The sequence below is a fragment of the Zalophus californianus genome, chromosome 16, assembly GCF_009762305.2.
Source record: "Zalophus californianus isolate mZalCal1 chromosome 16, mZalCal1.pri.v2, whole genome shotgun sequence".
NCBI classification, from domain to species: Eukaryota; Metazoa; Chordata; class Mammalia; order Carnivora; family Otariidae; genus Zalophus; species Zalophus californianus.
The window spans coordinates 6,873,878-6,891,790 of NC_045610.1; the positions used below are offsets into that span (position 1 = coordinate 6,873,878).

The 17,913-nt window shown below is 43.0% G+C and overlaps 1 protein-coding gene across 7 annotated transcripts in view; it reads left to right on the forward strand.

Annotated features, from left to right (window-relative positions):
• Positions 1-17,913, forward strand: part of MYOCD (myocardin) — a 94,760-nt gene that overhangs the window by 15,117 nt on the left and 61,730 nt on the right. For 4 of the 7 annotated variants that reach the window (XM_035724759.1, XM_035724765.1, XM_035724762.1 and 1 more), the window contains exon 1: positions 6,687-7,449. The exons of 2 other annotated variants lie outside the window; for them this stretch is intronic. The gene's annotated coding sequence lies outside the window, so the exon portion shown is untranslated. Of the gene's footprint in view, positions 1-6,686; positions 7,450-13,850; positions 13,978-17,913 lie in introns of those variants that run through there. One more of the 7 variants, XM_035724766.1, reaches the window with a different exon arrangement.

Genomic DNA, 17,913 nt, shown 5'->3' on the forward strand with positions numbered 1-17,913 from the left:
CCCAGAAACAAGTTCATCACATGATCCCGCTGAGGAATGTGCTGGAAGGAGAAGCATGGTGTTAAGATAGGCAGGTGCCTGGCATTGAAACCAGTGGCTCTCTCAACAAAATGTTCCCCCTGCCTGCAGCTTTCTTCACACAGAACAGCCACCTGCACTGGATTCGGATTGGAAGGGTTTTAGATCAGGAGAGGGGAAGATTCGGCAAGTCGAGCACACAATTGGCTGGGAGTCAAAAACAGGAGGTTGAGGCCTAGGGTTTGCAGAGGAACCTCTGACTCAGTGGAATGCCAACCTCTGCAGAAGGTTCTGGTCTTAACACATAGATTAGAGCCTGACACCGTGGAATGTCCCAGACACAGAAAATGTTCTAAATGTTATGTCTGGTTGCGTCAAAATCTTGTGTGTAACAGCAGGGCTGAGATTACTTTCTAACATTAAAAAAAAAAATGTACTGTATCTACATTTATTATTTTTCCAAACTTGAGAGGTACTGGTACAAGTTTATTAATGAAAGGTATAAGGTATGTATATATATATATATATATATGGGTATATAACATGTATATACTTGCATATCTTCATATATATACTTATATATATCACTCTTAATATGTAGCAGTTTATATATATAATAGTGTGAGTGTATAAGGTATAGTCTTGGACTGTCTATTGTATACATATATAGAGACTATATATATCATATGAAAGGTCAAAGATTCAGTCTTTGCGGTGTTCTGTCTGCTGCAGAAAAATTGAAAGAGAAACCTGAAATGTTCAACCAAAGGAGAATGTTTGAATCCACTCACAATGGGATAGAGCATGCACATTAAGATGGTGCTTCCGGGGCGCCTGGGTGGCTCAGTCATTGAGCGTCTGCCTTCGGCTCAGGTCATGGTCCCGGGGTCCTGGGATCGAGCCCCGCATCGGGCTCCCTGCTCCATGGGAAGCCTGCTTCTCCCTCTCCCACTCCCCCTGCTTGTGTTCCCTCTCTCGCTGTGTCTCTCTCTCTGTCAAATAAATAAATAAAAATCTTAAAAAAATAAATAAATAAAAGATGGTGCTCCCGAAGGATCCCTAATGAGGTGGGAAGCTATCTAGAAGGCAAGAAAGAGGCTTCAATATTCGACTATCCTACAATCCCAATTCTTGGGAAATTGTAGAATAGATATTTTATATATGTGTGTGTGTGCATATATGTGAATCGGAAGAAGGGCAGATATTGGCAGGTGTATCACGATAAGCATTAAACATGTGCATTACCAAGGATTTTGCTTTCCATCCTGGAACTTTTGTACATTTCCCAAGGTTTTCTCTAATGCACATGCATTTCTTTTGTAATCAGAAGAGTCATGCACGCTCTAAGTGCTAGCCTAGTACGCCACCGGCATCACTCGGGATCTCGAAATAAAATAGACATTGAGAGACTCCAGCAACGTGGAATGAAAATGTTCCTCTTCATCTGGGGGAGAATTCCTTTTCCTTGCCCTCATAAAACATGCCTTTTGCTCCAAGCCTAACTTTCCCTTTGTTACCAGTTCTCCAGGGAGTCTCTGGATAACTGACCTTGTTAGTATCCCTGTAGTAATTACCACTGCTGAAGGAGTCTTGGTTGGACCGTTGCAATTCCCTGTACTTTGGGTATCATGATACCTTCCTTATGGGTACCTAAAGTGGGAATACTAATACCTTCCTTGTAAAGATGGAAAGCCAAGGTCCGGGAAGGGTTGATCGCCTGTTCCAATTCACGCACATAGAAAAATGGCAGGGTAGGACTTGAACCTGGATCCCCAGGCCTCGGATCTGGGGACCTCTCCCAGTGAGTGGGTGGACACCGGGAGGTGTAAATCAGAGGCCCTTTTCTCAAGGACCTCCCCCGGCAATAGCTTTCAAGGAAAGCAGGTCAAATGGCAAGTTGTTTCTCCCACAGGCCGCTCCTGCCGTCCCGGGAGTGTGCAAGCTGTCTGCTTAATTCACTCGTGGCTTCACGCCATGGAATACATAAACAAGTGGGGAAAGCCTCCGAGAGGAATCTGGATGCCCAAATGGAACCATTTGTCTTCTGAAATTATTGTTTGAAACTGTTTATGTCAGTTGCCAAGTTTCTGTTCTGTGCCTCGGGGACCTGTTTGTGATGGAGGGAAAAATTCCCTGCTGCTGAACAGAGACGACCCTCATGGGGCAGCTCTGGGGACGGTGTGGCCCTGCCGCTCCCTGGTCCTCCCAACACCGGGGGGGGGGTTGGGGGAGATCAGCTGCAGCCCCAATAGAGCACCCCCAGAATTATCTGGTGCTCACTGTTGGCTGGGCACCACTCTAAGCATGGAGCAGGTGCTAATTTAACCCTTGCAACAACCTTGTTGGGAGGTAGTTACCCCGTCCTTACCCCCAAACTCACAGAGGAAGAAATGCAAGCACCCTTCAGGAAATTTCTTAAGATTGCATGACTCATAAATGAAACAGGTGGGACTTGAACTCTTGCACCCCCGGCTTCAGAGTCCATATATGTTCAGCTGCTCCCCTGTTCTGCTTCTTGCTGGCACCAAACTGGCCAGAGCTGGCTTGAGCCACCCGACGTTCTCAAACATCCTCCAGGAGAGTGTGCAAACTGTGTTTCTGTCCCCTTCGTGACATGGTAAATCCCAAGGCATTCCCACTGGAGGTCTGGCTTCCTCGTCCCTGGGGTGTCTTGAGCCACTGTAACACACAAAGCCTTCAGCTCACAAACCTGGCAGCTTTGTGAGTGACAGAAAATTCCTTTTGAGGCATGAATTAGTCTTCTTCAAATGTTTTGACAAACAGAGTGTGGCTCTTAGGGAAAGAATAGCTTCGCAGTGTTTGCGTGAACAGACGTCTTTCTAAAACTCCTTTGGACCGAGCCATGAGGCTTCATCATTGAAATAACTGCGTGGCAATGCTGAGTTTGGCTCTTTGAGGGTTTGAATATTCTCCTGGTTTTTACCCTCCGAATGTCTGGGGCTCGAAGCTGGTCTGAATGCATGTCTCTCAGGCTCCTAAAGGGAACTGGAGTCAGAACATCTCTTAGGATTAAGAAGGAACAGAGTGAGCCTGGTCCCAGGCTCTTGCATGCATGCCTGTGCATCGTGAGGGCTACTGAGGCTGGTCCAGTACCCCCCACCCCAGGCTCACCTTCTCCCCACATCCCCAGACCACAAAGGGCTACATCAGTAACCCTGTCATCATTTTTACCCTCTCTTCTCTGGATGCTTCCATCAATAAATGGGTAACAGCATGCAGGGCCATGTTTGGCCAGGGAACAGTTATTATTGGTACCTGGAGTCAGAAGGCAAGGAGCAGAGTGTGCTCAGGCATCAGAACACACAAAAATATGTCCTGGCTCTCCGCCTTATTTGGGAAACATGGCCAAGATCGGGGCAGGAAAAGCATAGGCAACCTGGCACATCCGGCCACGTTCTCCCGGCTGGACACATCAGTAGCAGCCCTGTGTCCTCTTTCTTGGGCAGTCTGATGGCTGTGTACCCCCAAGGAAGGATGTGTCAGCCCCATAAGTGACTCAGGCTGCTCACGTGAAGGGTAGCTGTGGCCCCGAGTGGGATACTGCCACGTGGAAGAAAGGATTTTGTTGGGGGAGCCACCCATTGGGCAAGAAAAGGAGAGTGGTATCTATTATGCATCCCACAGCCCTGACTTCCTGCCCTAGTAGGGACCTGGAACCTCCAGGAGTAGTCTTGCTTGACCAACCACGGCCAACAGCTTGCCAATGTCCTTTGCCTGACAGTGTCTGTGAGGACAAAAATATCAGAGTCGCGTGTTGTACCGAAGGTCAATCTGGCTAAAGTCAAGGACTAAGTTCTGGACGTGTACTCCTGCCTTTTCTGAGGGAAGAACCTTCCAGCTGTTTTATTGTGTCCAGGGCTTGTGGTCTTTAGGTGACACAGTACAGAGGGGACCCACCGTAAACACAGCCACCCAGGATGCTTGCAGTGATGTGTGTCAGCCAGGTTCCGGGCCTGCCAAAGTCCTGCTCTGGGGTGGGCATATCATAGCCACCTTACGAGCTCCTAGTCCACACCCCTAGGGGTTTAAACACAATTTAAAAACAGATGTCAGAGTTTTCCTTGGTCGTACCAACAGCATCCACCATCCCTGGATGCTCTTCCTCAACACTCATCAATAGGAAGCCTCTTTGTTGGCAAAAAAAAAAAAAGATATAGGGCATCTCGTGGAACTCAGCCATAGGGACGAGGTTGAGACTTGGAGGAAAGTCAGCTGGAGCTGGGGACAGGAGCACCTGCAGGCCCCTGTCCCTGGCTCCTGTCCACACTGCATTCTTCTCTCTCCGTCAGTCAGCTCCACCCTTTTCCCAGTTCACACGGTTGACCATGGCCACCCCCCAAAACTCCTCAGTTTGCTCTCTCTCAGTCCAGTTTCCAAAATTCCCGGGAACAAGCCCAATGCGGCTGGGTCGATGGCCATCCTCGGAACAAAAGCTGTGATCAATGAGAGAGGCAGCCCAGTGGGAACATCTTAGCTGCATGAGAACCACTTCCATAGCAGATTTTGGAAAGGCATTTCTTGTGGAAATGTGTGTGTGTCTTCTCTTTCCCCACTAGATTATTCATGCTTTCCAGTGGAAAACCATTTGGAAGAAAATGAAAGGGGAAGGTATCATTGGCTTCTGGATTGTTCTTTTATTCCTCCCTCAGCCAGTTACTTTACTGTGCATATCTCCCTCTCTCATGAGACATGCCTAGTCTTCAGGAAATGAAAATTACCCCCCCCACACACACACACACAAAACAAATTCAGGGTTTAACAACTTCATTTATTGATTTGTTTGGGTTTCTCGGGAGAAAGAGCCAGAAAAGCCTCCTCTGATTCCCAAACAACATAGAGCTTCCCTCTCATGGCATGCCCACAGTTGTAATGATTTGCTTAAACTTTATCTCCTTCCCTTTCCCTAGACTGCAAAATTCATATAAGCAGAGGTCGTGACAGCTTTATTTGCGGCTGGATCTTGAGTGTCTAACACAGTGCCTGGACATAGTGTTAGGTGATCAATAAATATTGAATGAATGAAGTGCATGAATGAATGATGTTAGGGTGTCCACCTGACTGACAAGTTCACAGATGAAAGCTTTACCCCCAAAGACTCCTGGTAGTCCTACCTATCTGGCTACCAATAACCATAGTAACACTACTTTAATACTCTGATTCCTTCCTTTCTCTCTCTTCTCTCCACCTTTCCTTAATTACCAAGACAGAGTAATTCTTCTTTGTAATTCACTTGTTTCTCAAATCTTCCCTCTCTTCTCGATTCCCACTACATGCAAGTGGACTTTCTTGCCTTACCATGGATCATGAAGAGTCTTCAAACCAGTCCTGTCTCCCGTGTTAGCACAAAATTAGTCATCCTGAAATCTCAATGTTACCATATTGCTCTGTTGCCCAAAGCATGTCCATACCACCACCTTGCACAGGATGAAATCCAAACACTTCGTAATCACCTGTGGCCCCAAGGCTTTATTATCTAACTCAAGTGTGTATGTGTCTTCTCTTTCCCCACTAGATTATTCATTCTTAAAATTACTGTGTCTCATCTTCCGGGTCTACGGATGCTTCCGCAAATAGCAAGGAACTGTTAAATACTTTTGGAGCGAACGAATTGGTGGACAGTTGCATGCGTGCATCATCACCAGGCTGGCCTGGAGATCCTGAAGATTTGTCTAGCTATTCGATTTCACATTTCTGACCACAGGGTCACATGGGGACCCTGCATTTCTGACTTCTTAGAACCTGTCCTGCCTTGTGGTCTTGCCAGTCCTTCCCTGCACTTCAGACATAATGCTAAGAACTATTACCAGAAATATTGTGAGCTCCTGGGGGAAACTCTAGGGTCTAGGAAAAAACTCAGAGGTCTGAGCTTGGAGACATACAAAGACCCTGGTCAAAAATGAAGCCAAGGGTTATGAAATGTGAGCACCCCAAGGAGCCTCTGTGATCATCAGCTCATCTTTCTTGCTTTATGAGGGAAGAAACTAAAGCTTGGAGGTGAAGTGTCTTGACTGAGGTCACGTAGTTGTGTAGTGGGAGGAATAGGGCCTGGCCCCCTGAACTCTTGTGAGACTTGGAGGGGACATCACACTGATTTATTACAGCAGACAGAACGTTGGGTGACCTTCTAATCACTACCCCTAGGTATTTTGTATGCAAAGCAGAAGTTGAATACGGATGCAGGTTATTTTTAAAATACAGTTCGGGCACCTGGGTGGCTCAGTTGGTTGAGCGACTGCCTTCGGCTCAGGTCATGATCCTGGAGTCCCGGGATCGAGTCCCACATCGGGCTCCCTGCTCAGCAGGGAATCTGCTTCTCCCTCTGACCCTCTTCCCTCTCGTGCTCTCTGGCTCTCATTCTCTCTCTCTCAAATAAATAAATAAAATCTTAATAAAATAAAATACAGTTCATTTTGGTTTTCTGTGAATTTCTGGATTTCAGCATCTGTCCTCTGATATCCTTATTTAAAGAATTTACATTTAGACATAGGGCATGTCATATATGCAGAACATGGAAAAAGTATAGAGCTATGAGAGACAAGTGGCAATCGTGGGATCTGATGGAATGATTGCTCCTTAGTTACCAAGGGGTGCTGGTTGCTAGGCATGGTCCAGAAGATTCTAATAGTAACCAGGAGTCCATTGTAAGAAGGTGCCACAGAGCCATGAGGGCCCACCACCATCTTCTGATGTTAAAGGAGACTTCCCTCTGTTGCTAAGGGATCTGGGCTTGGTCCTCGGCTGGAATCAGGAACTTCCCTGTGCTCTCAAGCTTTTACCATCCTGCTGGGAATGTTCAAAGGACCAAGATGGTTTGGGGGCACAGGTTTCTCTTAGTGCAGAGGCACTGTAATCCACCCCTCACGCCCTCCTCCTGAATAGAATCACTCCCATCTATTCCTAAGCAATATCTCTTAAGAGGCTTGAGACTTTTTTAGGTGGAAATCATAAAAATAACATTTAATTTGGAAGGGATTTAGGGACGATCCAATCCAATGGTTTTTCAAACTCTGCTCCACGGAGCTCTGACATTTCATGAGAGGTTCTGTTTTTATCATTTGCCCTTGTGCTATTTTCTTTTTCCTTCCATGTAAGATTTCAGTTTAAAAAAGGTTTCTGGTGGGGTTTTTTTTTGTTTGTTTGTTTTTTTGTTTTAAGTTTGAGAGCACCTAATTCTCATTTAGTCCGTCCTTCCCTTCCTGGGTAAGGAGGCTGGGACCCAAAGAGGTGGATTCCTTTGTGTTAAATACTTTGAAGTAGTGTTGGAAGAAGTCCTTAAGTTCATTCAGCAACATTGGGAGGCTTCTTTTCACCTTCCTGCATAGTCAAGGTAGAGCCATTTCTAAACGGACTAGAAACCGTGGCCCATTGGAAGAAAGAGAGGACGATGATTCTGTGGACAGTGAATATATGGTTAGTACAGTGAGTACATGTCTTTTATTTAGCATGCACCATTTTGGGGGTAATTTTTGAATTATTTCGCCCCTCCTTAAGACAGTTGACTTGCTAACTATAGAATAAACAGAAGTTATTTTATGACTTTGATAAAGTTTAAGTACAAATTAATTTAGGATTCAGAAAAAGAATCTTGTTAGACGACGCCTTCTGTTGTTCCTTTACAAAATATGACGGCGCTTAGAGGCTTACAAAGAGGGTAGCAAGTGGACTGCATGGAGACCAAAGGCCAAGCGAGGCCAAGGGGAAATGGCTTAACAAAAAATGGAGGATAAGGTAGGAACAAACAAACAGTTGAGAGGAAGGCGTGTATTCAAATATGAATAACATGATGGTCTTAAGAAGGCAGCATATCCACAGCAGGATGGGAGAAGTAACAAGTAAGGATGATGTTCTTAGCAATGATGATTTCTTGAGATGGACCAAATCCAGTGATGATTGGACCAATGGTGATTTCTTGAGATGGACCAAATCCAATGATGATTGGACCAATGGTGATTTCTTGAGGTGGACCAAATCCAAGGTTTAACTCACAGGTCCCACCAACGCCTTTGTGGTTCTTTGGATGATAACAATTACTTGGGCTCATGGAGTATTCTAGATGGAAGATAATATAAATAAGAAGCAACAATTGCCAAAGAATTGAGAAACAACAAGGTACCTAGTGTTGTTATTTAGGGACAGTAATGTTACCAGAAGCACTGAAAAGTTTCTTCCACCCAATGGAGGAGAAAGCAGCTGTTTTCCACCTTGAGTGGAAGTGGGAGAGATTTCCAGATTTCAGCGGGACTTGCCAGTTTGGCCAACAACACAGCCTAAACTGAAGCCTGGGTGGGTAGTAACCCTGTTTATTAGAGGAAGAAACGTAGCTCGATCATTCTGGTCCCCAGTTTTCTGCTTCTAAATTGTCTAAACATTTCAGCAAATAGATTCATTCTGAAATTCTTACAACACAACTTTCGTATGAAAATCGGTTTCATTTCTTTGCTTTTTTTTTTTTTTTTTTACTTCCCTCTTTCTCCCTTCCTCCTCTCCCCGCCGCCTTCCTTAGAATCCCCTCCATATTGAGCCTTGGGAGACACATCGCCCGTGAAATGGCCAAAAGCATAGCTTTATAAATCCAGAGCTTCTGCCAAGATACTCGGCCTCTTATTTCCCTCTTGGGGCAGAACCTGGTTGTGGCATGATTTAACACCTCTCTCATTTTCTATTAAATACACATGAATTAATAGTCTTCACTGGAATAGATATTTATACAGACAGATACTCTCACAGTAAAAAAAAAAAGTAAATAAACCTGTTTTCCTACCATCATTTCTTTTTTCCTCCCCCTTTTTTCTTCCCTGCTTGTTTTCTCTTCTTTCCTCTGCTTCTCTTTGTCCAGAAAACCCTCGGTACATTCAGAATTGATTCGTACTCCGATTTCATTGGATTAAACTTGCCCTACCTGTTGTATGTTAAACGTTCATAGGAATACCTGGCACTCCTGTCTTAATGTGATATGTTGCCTCTGTTGCTGATGTGGGTAGAAGCTGCTTTCGACTTTTTGGTCTCTTAAAACCTTGCATTCTGAAGGCTTGGTTTCAGACATCTAGACTAGGGGATTCCAAGTATCCCAAATCAGACTCCTACACCCTATAAAGTGGATATTTAATAAGTCAGATAAACCCAGCCTGCCACCAAACAGACAAAAATATTGAGGTCCAGAATGCAAAGAATGAGTAAAAAGGAGTAGATTCAAGGTTATGCAAGTCTGTATTATATGACAAACACAGTATCGAAAATCCATTTGATATAGAAATTATGTTATAATAACTAGTTAACAATTTGAAAAAGTAATTAGAGTCTTTTCTAATACTATGTACTAAAACGTTGTTGCATTGCAAAGTCAATTGCAAAACCAAAACCAGAAAAATGTAAGAACATTTAAGTGAATATATAATCTGGATATGGAGATCTAAGTATGTACCAAAGATAGAATGCATAAGTTTTTTAAAAAGGATTGCTATAGAAATGTTAAATACCAAAATCATCACAAACAAGATTGAATGGCAAACTAAAACCAGGGGAAATTTACAACATAGAGGACTATATTTAATGTGCTTCAAATATAAATAGCTCTCCCAAATCTATAAGGAAAAAAAATGGAAACATTTGCAAAGAATGTTACCAGGCAATTCACATAACAAAAGAAATGAATAGTCAACAAATCTATGAAAACATGTTTGGCTAATTAAGAAATGTGATGGGATACCATTATTACTTATCAAATTAGCAAAGCTTTTTTTCTTCTTTAATAATGTCATCCATTGTTAATAAGGGTGTTGACCAAGAAGAAGAGGCTAAGTTGGGATCTTAGAGATTGCAAAGAACCAAACTCAAAAGTGTGCTCCAAATCGTGAGCAGGGAGTAGGCTTCTAAAGGCAAAAACCACAAGGTTACATAACTTGTTTTGAAGGAATTATGATTGGTGCTGACAGAGTTAAACTGACTACGGCATGATTGGCTATTCAGCGACCAGATGCTATATTATCTCTGTTCCTGTCCAAAGTAGAAGGATGTGTTCCAGGAGGTAGCGGAGGTGCAACTGACAAAAGTCAAAAGTCCACAGTGTTCCAAAAATTGAGACAGGAGATGTGCACAGGCCTCTTTCCTCAATGTCCTCCTGCCCTGTTCTGAAAGACTCTCTTAGCAATGCTCACAGCACTTTGGAGTTTTCTTTCACAGGGGTGTAGAGAAATGGGGGCCCTCTACTAGTCCTAGTAGGAATTCAAAATAATCTATCATTTCTGGAGAAAAGAACATTCAATGTACAATAAAAGGGGATTAAATAGATATTGAAACATGGTAAAATACTATGTAGCCATTAAAAATGAGAGTCTATACATACACACCCACACAAAAAGTAACCATATATTGCCAGTGAAAAAGCAAGGTACAAAATAGTATAAAAACATGGTCTCATGTTTTGCATGTTGTATTTGCTTATTTCTATTTCTCAAACCTACCTTTTCCTCAGAATTTCCTGGAAGGTTTGTTAAAATACGTTTCCAATATATCCCAGACCTGCTGAACTCTAATCTTCAGGAAAGGGACCAAAGAAGTGGTTGGGTTTTTTTTAGTCTGTAGGTGACCCTTAATATCGGGGAAATTGGGAAAATTGGGATCAATCTAATCTCTTCTTTTGATTTATATTGACACTGAGATCCAGAGAGATTCTGGGACCTGTATAAAGTAACAACTGTAGTAGCAGAATGGGGTCTAGAATTGAATGTTCTGGATTTCAGATGAATGATCCCTTTCTAGAACACCAAGCTTATTTAGACGCATGTTCTTAAATTCAACTCCCAGCAACCTATTCCTTCAGTCAGGCAGGTAAGAAAACTTCTCCTCCACTCCATTGTTTCTCATTCAGTAATGATCTTTCTTTGTTGATGGCAAATGGAAAGTTTTCTATTTCCACCGTTCCCTAGCAATATGACATTTTCAAACAGTAGCACAAAACTCTTTAAATAGAAAAGATCCATTTCCACTCTATCGTGACTCAGTAACAGCCACAGGATTCTTCTCAAACTTTCCTAAAAATGTCATCTTTGGGCTGGACTCAAGAGGAACATTTCAGCCAAGGAGACACATTTTCCACTCTGTCAGGAGGGAACAAGCATGGGGTTGGAACATGAAGTGTTTTGCAATCCTCAGAAAAGCAATACTTCTCACCAAAACCATGGCAACAACTCTGTGTGATGCCGTCAGAGCTTGGGATCATTCAGGAGTCTCATCCTAATCAGAGACCCAGCTGGGCCCATCACCTGCATTGGGTAGGATAGTCACCCAGCTGCCTGTTGGCTCCAGAGAGACAGTGGTGCCCTACATGACTGTCACTATGGAAATACTTCGGGCAGTGCTGTTGAGCTGAGGGTCCCTTATGTTGAGTTACCTAGGTGGCAGGTAACGAGAGGTGTATGCTTCATGTTACAGTGGCTCCTCCTTCTTCATTTGAAAGGAACCCCTCCAAAATGGGGGAAAGACATTAAAACATAAGGTAGAACATGGGTCCATTTGGAATTTGTACCCACGAGTCCAAAGTCATGGGTGTGAAATGTGCTTCCCTTACTTCATAACTTTATGGCTTTCAAGGAGTTATTGGTGTCCTCTGGGCCTTATAAGCTGCAACATGAGATGATAATTTATAGTCCTACAGGATTTTTTTTTAAGATTTTTTATTTATTTATTTGACAGAGAGAGACATAGCAAGAGAAGGAACACAAGCAGGGGGAGTGGGAGAGGGAGAAGCAGGCCTCCCGCCAAGCAGGGAGCCTGATGCGGGACTTGATCCCAGGACCCTGGGATCATGACCTGAGCCGAAGGCAGACGCTTAATGACTGAGCCACCTAGGCGCCCTATAGTCCTTTAGGATTAGCAGGAGGTTTCAATGAGATGATTTCTATAAAAGCTTCTGTTCCAGACCCTGGCCCTTTACAGTTCCTTCAATGCCAGAACTGATCTGTGAGGAGTTAATGACTCCGTTTCTTTTGTTCACTCTTCTTTCCATTCTTCTGTTCACTCCTGCCATTCCCACCTCGCTCAATGAATGGCAGCATCCCTGTATCCTCAGGGCACTCTGTATAAGATTCCTCCAGATTTTCTCCTTCCCGATTTGCACCACCTGGATCCCTGGCCTGGCCAGCATTTAGACAGCATGACTTTTTAAAGTTATACGTTATTGTTCCCACTGCAAACAGTTCCCCTTTCTCCTCCAGATTCTGTAACCAGAACCAAACAGGTGGGCTTTCACCTGAAGCTGCCATCATCAATTTAACACAGAAAGGCATTTTGTATAGTTTAGAAAGTGGTTAACTCATTACTGCCATCCCAACAACCCTGTGCGATTGGTTCTTACGATTTATTAGTGATAGGAATATTGCTATATACAGATGAGAAGGCTAAGACTCGTAGACACAGTGACTTGTCTAAGGTCACACGGCATGGTGGAGTCAAAATTAGGTCTCTGTTTTCTGTTCCCAGCTCCCTTGCTCCATCATGCTTCCTCTCCTGGGCGTAGGTGAGTGACATGTTCTGGTTGCAATCTGATGGTGTGTAAAGATATTGTAGCTCCCATTCTTGAATTGGGTGCCCAGTCCCAGCTGCACATAGGCAGCTATTCCTGGTCCTGTGCTATACTTGATCCAGAAGTTTCTATGTATTTTTTAATCATCTTCAGACAGGGGGCTGTTGCTCTAACTGGATGGTGTTCACACTTTACAAAATAGTAAAGGAACTTATTCTTCTTTTGGGAAGGTAGGTGCTTAGGGTGGTGGTAGAACTTGCTTCTCTGGTCCTGAAGTTTATTTGGTTGGGGGAGGAGACAGGTTAGGGTAGTCACAAAATATTTATTTAGAAAGGATAATAGAAGATTTCTTTGTATCAGACCTGAAAGCCTACCGTAAGTCTACAATAACTTAAATAGTGTAGTCTTGGGGACAAGAATAGCCAGACAAATGAGGAAATCAGAATTGAGAGCCCAGGACTTCTCAGGAAAGAAGCAACTTGAGTGCAAACATATGACTCCCAATTCTGACAAGGGCCAAAAGAATGCAAAAAAAAAAAAAAAAATTGGTTGTGAAAGCTACGAAAGATTGACACCCAAAAGCCTGAACCATAAGAGAACATACTGAGGTGACAAAGACACCAAGAACTTCCTTCCCTTCACCTGTCAAAGATAACCATATGGCCTCCAAGGAAGTGAAGAGGGGACTTGATGTCACTTATAGGTGGTTAGAAGTGGGAGTGGGGGGTGGGGGAGCCTTGGGCCAAAAAATCAACCCTTTGCTTAGAGTATTTTTAGCTACGGTGGATCAATGGAGGTTTGCCAAGAGCTCTGGGGACACAAAAGGCTCCAGCCAGCTTGAAAGCAGGGAGGGAGGGACTGCCCAGGGAAGCACACAGAGGCAGTCCAGGAAGGAGGCCAGTGCTGACCGAGGGCAGCTGTGCCCACAGGGAAAGCCTGCTTCACCAAGTGCAAGGTTTCTGTCCAAAGGGTCATTTAGTTACCACCTCCAGCATCAGAGCTCTGCCAAACTTGGAGAAGAAGCCACCCAGGGACGAGTTAGATCCACTGCCAGGATCCTCCTGGCGTTGGCCCTCTGGCCGTTTTCTGTAGGCCTGGAGCACTGACCTGGCAGCCAGGCCTCCAGCTTCGGTGGAGAGCAGGATTACAGCATGATAAGAGTAGCCAGTCAGCAGGCCATGGGCAACCTGCCACCCTTCACTAGTGAGAAGAAAATCAGAACAACCTTTCAGGAGAGCTATTTGTCTTACAGAGCACAAGCTTTCAGATTTGACACGCCCAGAACCCGAACTCTCTTTATCGTGCAAGACTGAAACTCCATCCCTATTACACAGGAATTTCCAGTGTCTTCCTCCCCCCGCCCGATCACCTGGAAATCACCATTCTGTTTTCTGCCTTTGTGGATTTGACAACTCTAGGTACTTCACACAGTATTTGTCTTTGGGTGACTGGCTTGTTTCACTCAGCGTAATGTCCTCAAGTTTCATCCATTCTGTAGCAGGTGCCAGAACGCCCTTCCTTTTGAAGGCTGACTAATAATCTAGTGTATGTGTATACAGCATGTTGTTTGTCCATTCATCTGTTGATGGACGCTTGGGTCACTTCCCTCCCTTGGTTATTGTGAATAATGCTGCTATGAACATGAGTGTACAGCATCTCTTCAGGTTTCTGCTTTTACTTTTTGGGGGTATGTACTCAGAAGCAGGATTGCTGGATCATATGGTATTCTATTTTGAATTTTTTGAGGAGCCACCATATTGTTTTCCATAGGGGTTGCACCATTTTATATTGCTACCAACAGCGCACAAGGGTTCCAGTTTCTCCACAGCCTTGCCAACTCTTGTACTTTTCTTTTTTTTTTTTTAATTGTAACCATCCTAATGGGTGTGAGGTGATGATTATTTTTTCCTGCCCCTTCCCCAGTTTGTTTTGTTTTGTTTTGTTTTGTTTTAAAGATTTTATTTATTCATTTGAGAAAGAGAGAAAGACAGAGAGAGCACAAGCAGGGGGAGAGGCAGAGGGAGAGGGAGAAGCAGACTCCCCACTGAGCTGGGAGCCCAACATGGGGCTCAACCCTAGGACCTGGAGATCATGACCTAAGCCGAAGGCAGATGCTTAACCGTCTGAGCCACCCAGGTGTCCCTTTTATGTTTAATTAATGAAAATTCTCTTGTCTATCTCTGGAAAAGGTCTCTTTTCATTTGTTCGTGATGTCACCTTAACTATGTGTTCTTTTGTTGTACATTTAGAGTCTTACTTTTGTGATGCTGACATTCTTCCCAGGTTAGGAGATTCTCAATCATACCTTCACCTTGTGCCCTTTTTGGGAAGTTGTTAGACTGTCTGATGCACGAGTGAGCACAGCCTGGGTGCAAAAAGATACATTGCTGACACATGTGCTTTGATCTGATTGGAGGGACTAGGGGAGAGGCACAGGATGACCAGTCGCTGGTTTCAGGGAACAAAGGGTTATTGACCCTCTTGGGTATTGCCAACAATCCAGAGTCCACTCCAGTATCTCCCTAGATGCCATATTTGCTGCTTCTACCTGGAGACTGAGAGTCCCATCCCATAACCAGTGCCTAGTCCATTGTGGGGAGGGGTACAGGACATGGTAGAGACTGACCTATTCCTTAGGCACCCCATCTAACAGCCCTGTGAGAGGGAGCTTTTTACCCCCTTGTGCTCCTGGGCAAGGAGGATGCTTAGCAAGGCTTTCTATCACTCACTTGCATATATCTTACAGTGTACTTTTCCAATCCAATCCCATATTCTGTTTTCTCCCAAAGATTACTTACAGTTTCAGTCCACTGAGGAATCCCCTTTGTCTTTTCCAGGACAGGTATAGATTTTTAAAGCTCTCATGTCTGTTGTTTCTAGGACTCAGGAACCATGTACTACTTTTGCTGCTAAAAAAAGAAAAAAGGTAGAAAGTATGTTAGTATAAATTAGAATTTAGCACCTAGAAACAGATCAGAGCTGATATCAGCACTTTAGTAAATGACAAAGGTGACATTACAAATCAGTGGACAAAGAAAAATTCTTTAATAAATTTCAGATATATATAGTTTGCCAACTCTTTGGAATAAATTAAAATTATAGCCTAGCCTCAAACCATACACGAGATTCTACCTGTGAGGATATCATAATCAAAGGCAAGGTGTGTAAACACATTTGGTAGGTGTTGGGCTCAGGTGGAAACAGACTAAACTGGAGGAGAGAGTTTGTGTGGGGAATAGTGCTTGTGGAGAACATCTCAAATGCCAGAATCAGGAGCCACTGGAGGATACCGCACCATGTAATCATAAGAAAATAGAGTTTCAGGGAAATTAGTTTGATAATATGTGTCAGGTGCATTGTAAGGAGAGAGCCTGCTAGAAAAGATGTGAGATGATCTAGTCTAGATCAGAATTGATGGTGCTTAACTTCTGGATGTCCCAGAGACTTCCTAAAATTTGAAAGAAGTCACAGGCCAATCCACAAAAATAGGCAGAGACACGCACATCACATATAGTTTCAGGGAATTAACAAACCTCAAAGACCAGCTTCTTCTTTAGGGAAAAAAATTATTCCAAAAGAATAATTTGGAACCAAATTGGAACCAAAAGGATGGTACTTTGAGAAGGCAAAATAAAGTAGGAAAAAAACAAAAAGGAGTAAAAACACTGTGTGTTCAGGAAAAATTGTGTTTATCTCACCAGCTAGGAAGTTACAGCTTTGAGAGTGATGACCACCTGTCCTAATCACCAGTTATGCCAATAACGAGCAATGTCTCTCACATAGTGTGCCATCAGATGCTTATTGAAAGGTTGAAGGAATGTGATGAACAATGCCTTTGATCTTTTTAACGGGAAAATCTGCAAATGATTAACTAAAAAGGGATGAGTAGAGAAATGAGCGATGTCACATGGCGCAATGATTTCTCCACATTCCATACCCAAAACTAATTATGCCCTAAACTAATTATGCCCTTTACCAGCTCCTTTTAATGTTATTCTTTCTTGATTGGTAATGTCATTTTTATTCCTATTTTCATTTTTTCTTTCCTTTCCTCAGATAACATACCCCTCTTTTTTAGGAATTCTGATACAAGTTTTCATGGCCACCTCTTTGGAGACAGTATCCAAATCAGCCCTGACCCCTGAGCCTTGCTCCAGCCCTCTTTTTCAAGTTGCATATCAGAAACATTGTTTATAATTTACTGGGACTCCTCAAATTCAGACTGTTTAAAATTAAACTAATCATTTTCCCCAGGCTTCTTTGTCAGCATCGTTTAACTTAACTCTAATGCATGCTCTCAAAACCCTGGATTTTCACATTTCTGGATTAGCAGGACTTAAATTTTGGAGGCCTTGGCCCCCTTTGGGAATCTGGCAAGTGCTATGGACCCACTCCCAAGAAAAAGTACTTAAGTACATGGTACAGGTACATAGTTACAGATAGCATCAGGGAGTTCTTAAATTTCCTACAGCATAGCTGAAGATCCCAACAAGCCCCTTTAATAGTAGTACATATTTCTCTCCTCCTTTTTATCACTAGATTCTTCCAGTTCTTTTTGTTCAAAATGTTTTTCATTTTTTCTCTCTCGTTTCCATTTCTACTGCCTTTATCCAGTTCAACCTCGGTCAAAATAGCTTAATGTCTAGAGCACTGAAACAGCCTTCAGAATGGCTGATTCTAACAGTAGGGTATCTCTTTAAACTTTTTCCATCTGTTGCACTAAGACCTATGGTATTGAAATACAAAATCATTGAGGATCCTTATTTACTGTTGAAGTAACATGTAGGAGATGGAGGTTATTTGATGGAGAACTTAGAAAACAACTCATTGCAATCACAATGTTTTGATTGAAATTACCAGTGAAGCCATCTGGGTCTGAAGTTGTTTTGTTTTGTTTTGTTTTTAAGGGGACAAGTTCTTAATGCCACTTATTTAGTCATATAACACTATTCAGGTTTATATTTCTCCTTGTATTAATTTTGAGAAGTTGTAGCTTTCAAGAAGTTTTTCCATTTTATCCAAAAGTTGTCAAATATATTGGCACAAAATTGTTGATGATATTCTCCTAACATCCTTTGTAATCCTTTAATATCCTTTATTTATCCTTTATTTATTTAATATCTGTAGTTATAACCCATCTTTTTCTTCTTGATATTGGTAAAATTTATTCTTTCTCTCTTTCTTTTATCAGTCTAGGTAGGGGGTTGTCAATTTTGTTGGTCTTTGCAAAGAACCACCTTTTGCCTCAGTGAATTTTCTCTGCTACTTGTCTGCTTTCTATTTTGATCTATTTTGAAGACTTCTGCCCTAATACTATTCTCTTCCTTCTATTTTCTTGGCCATACTTCTTTTTT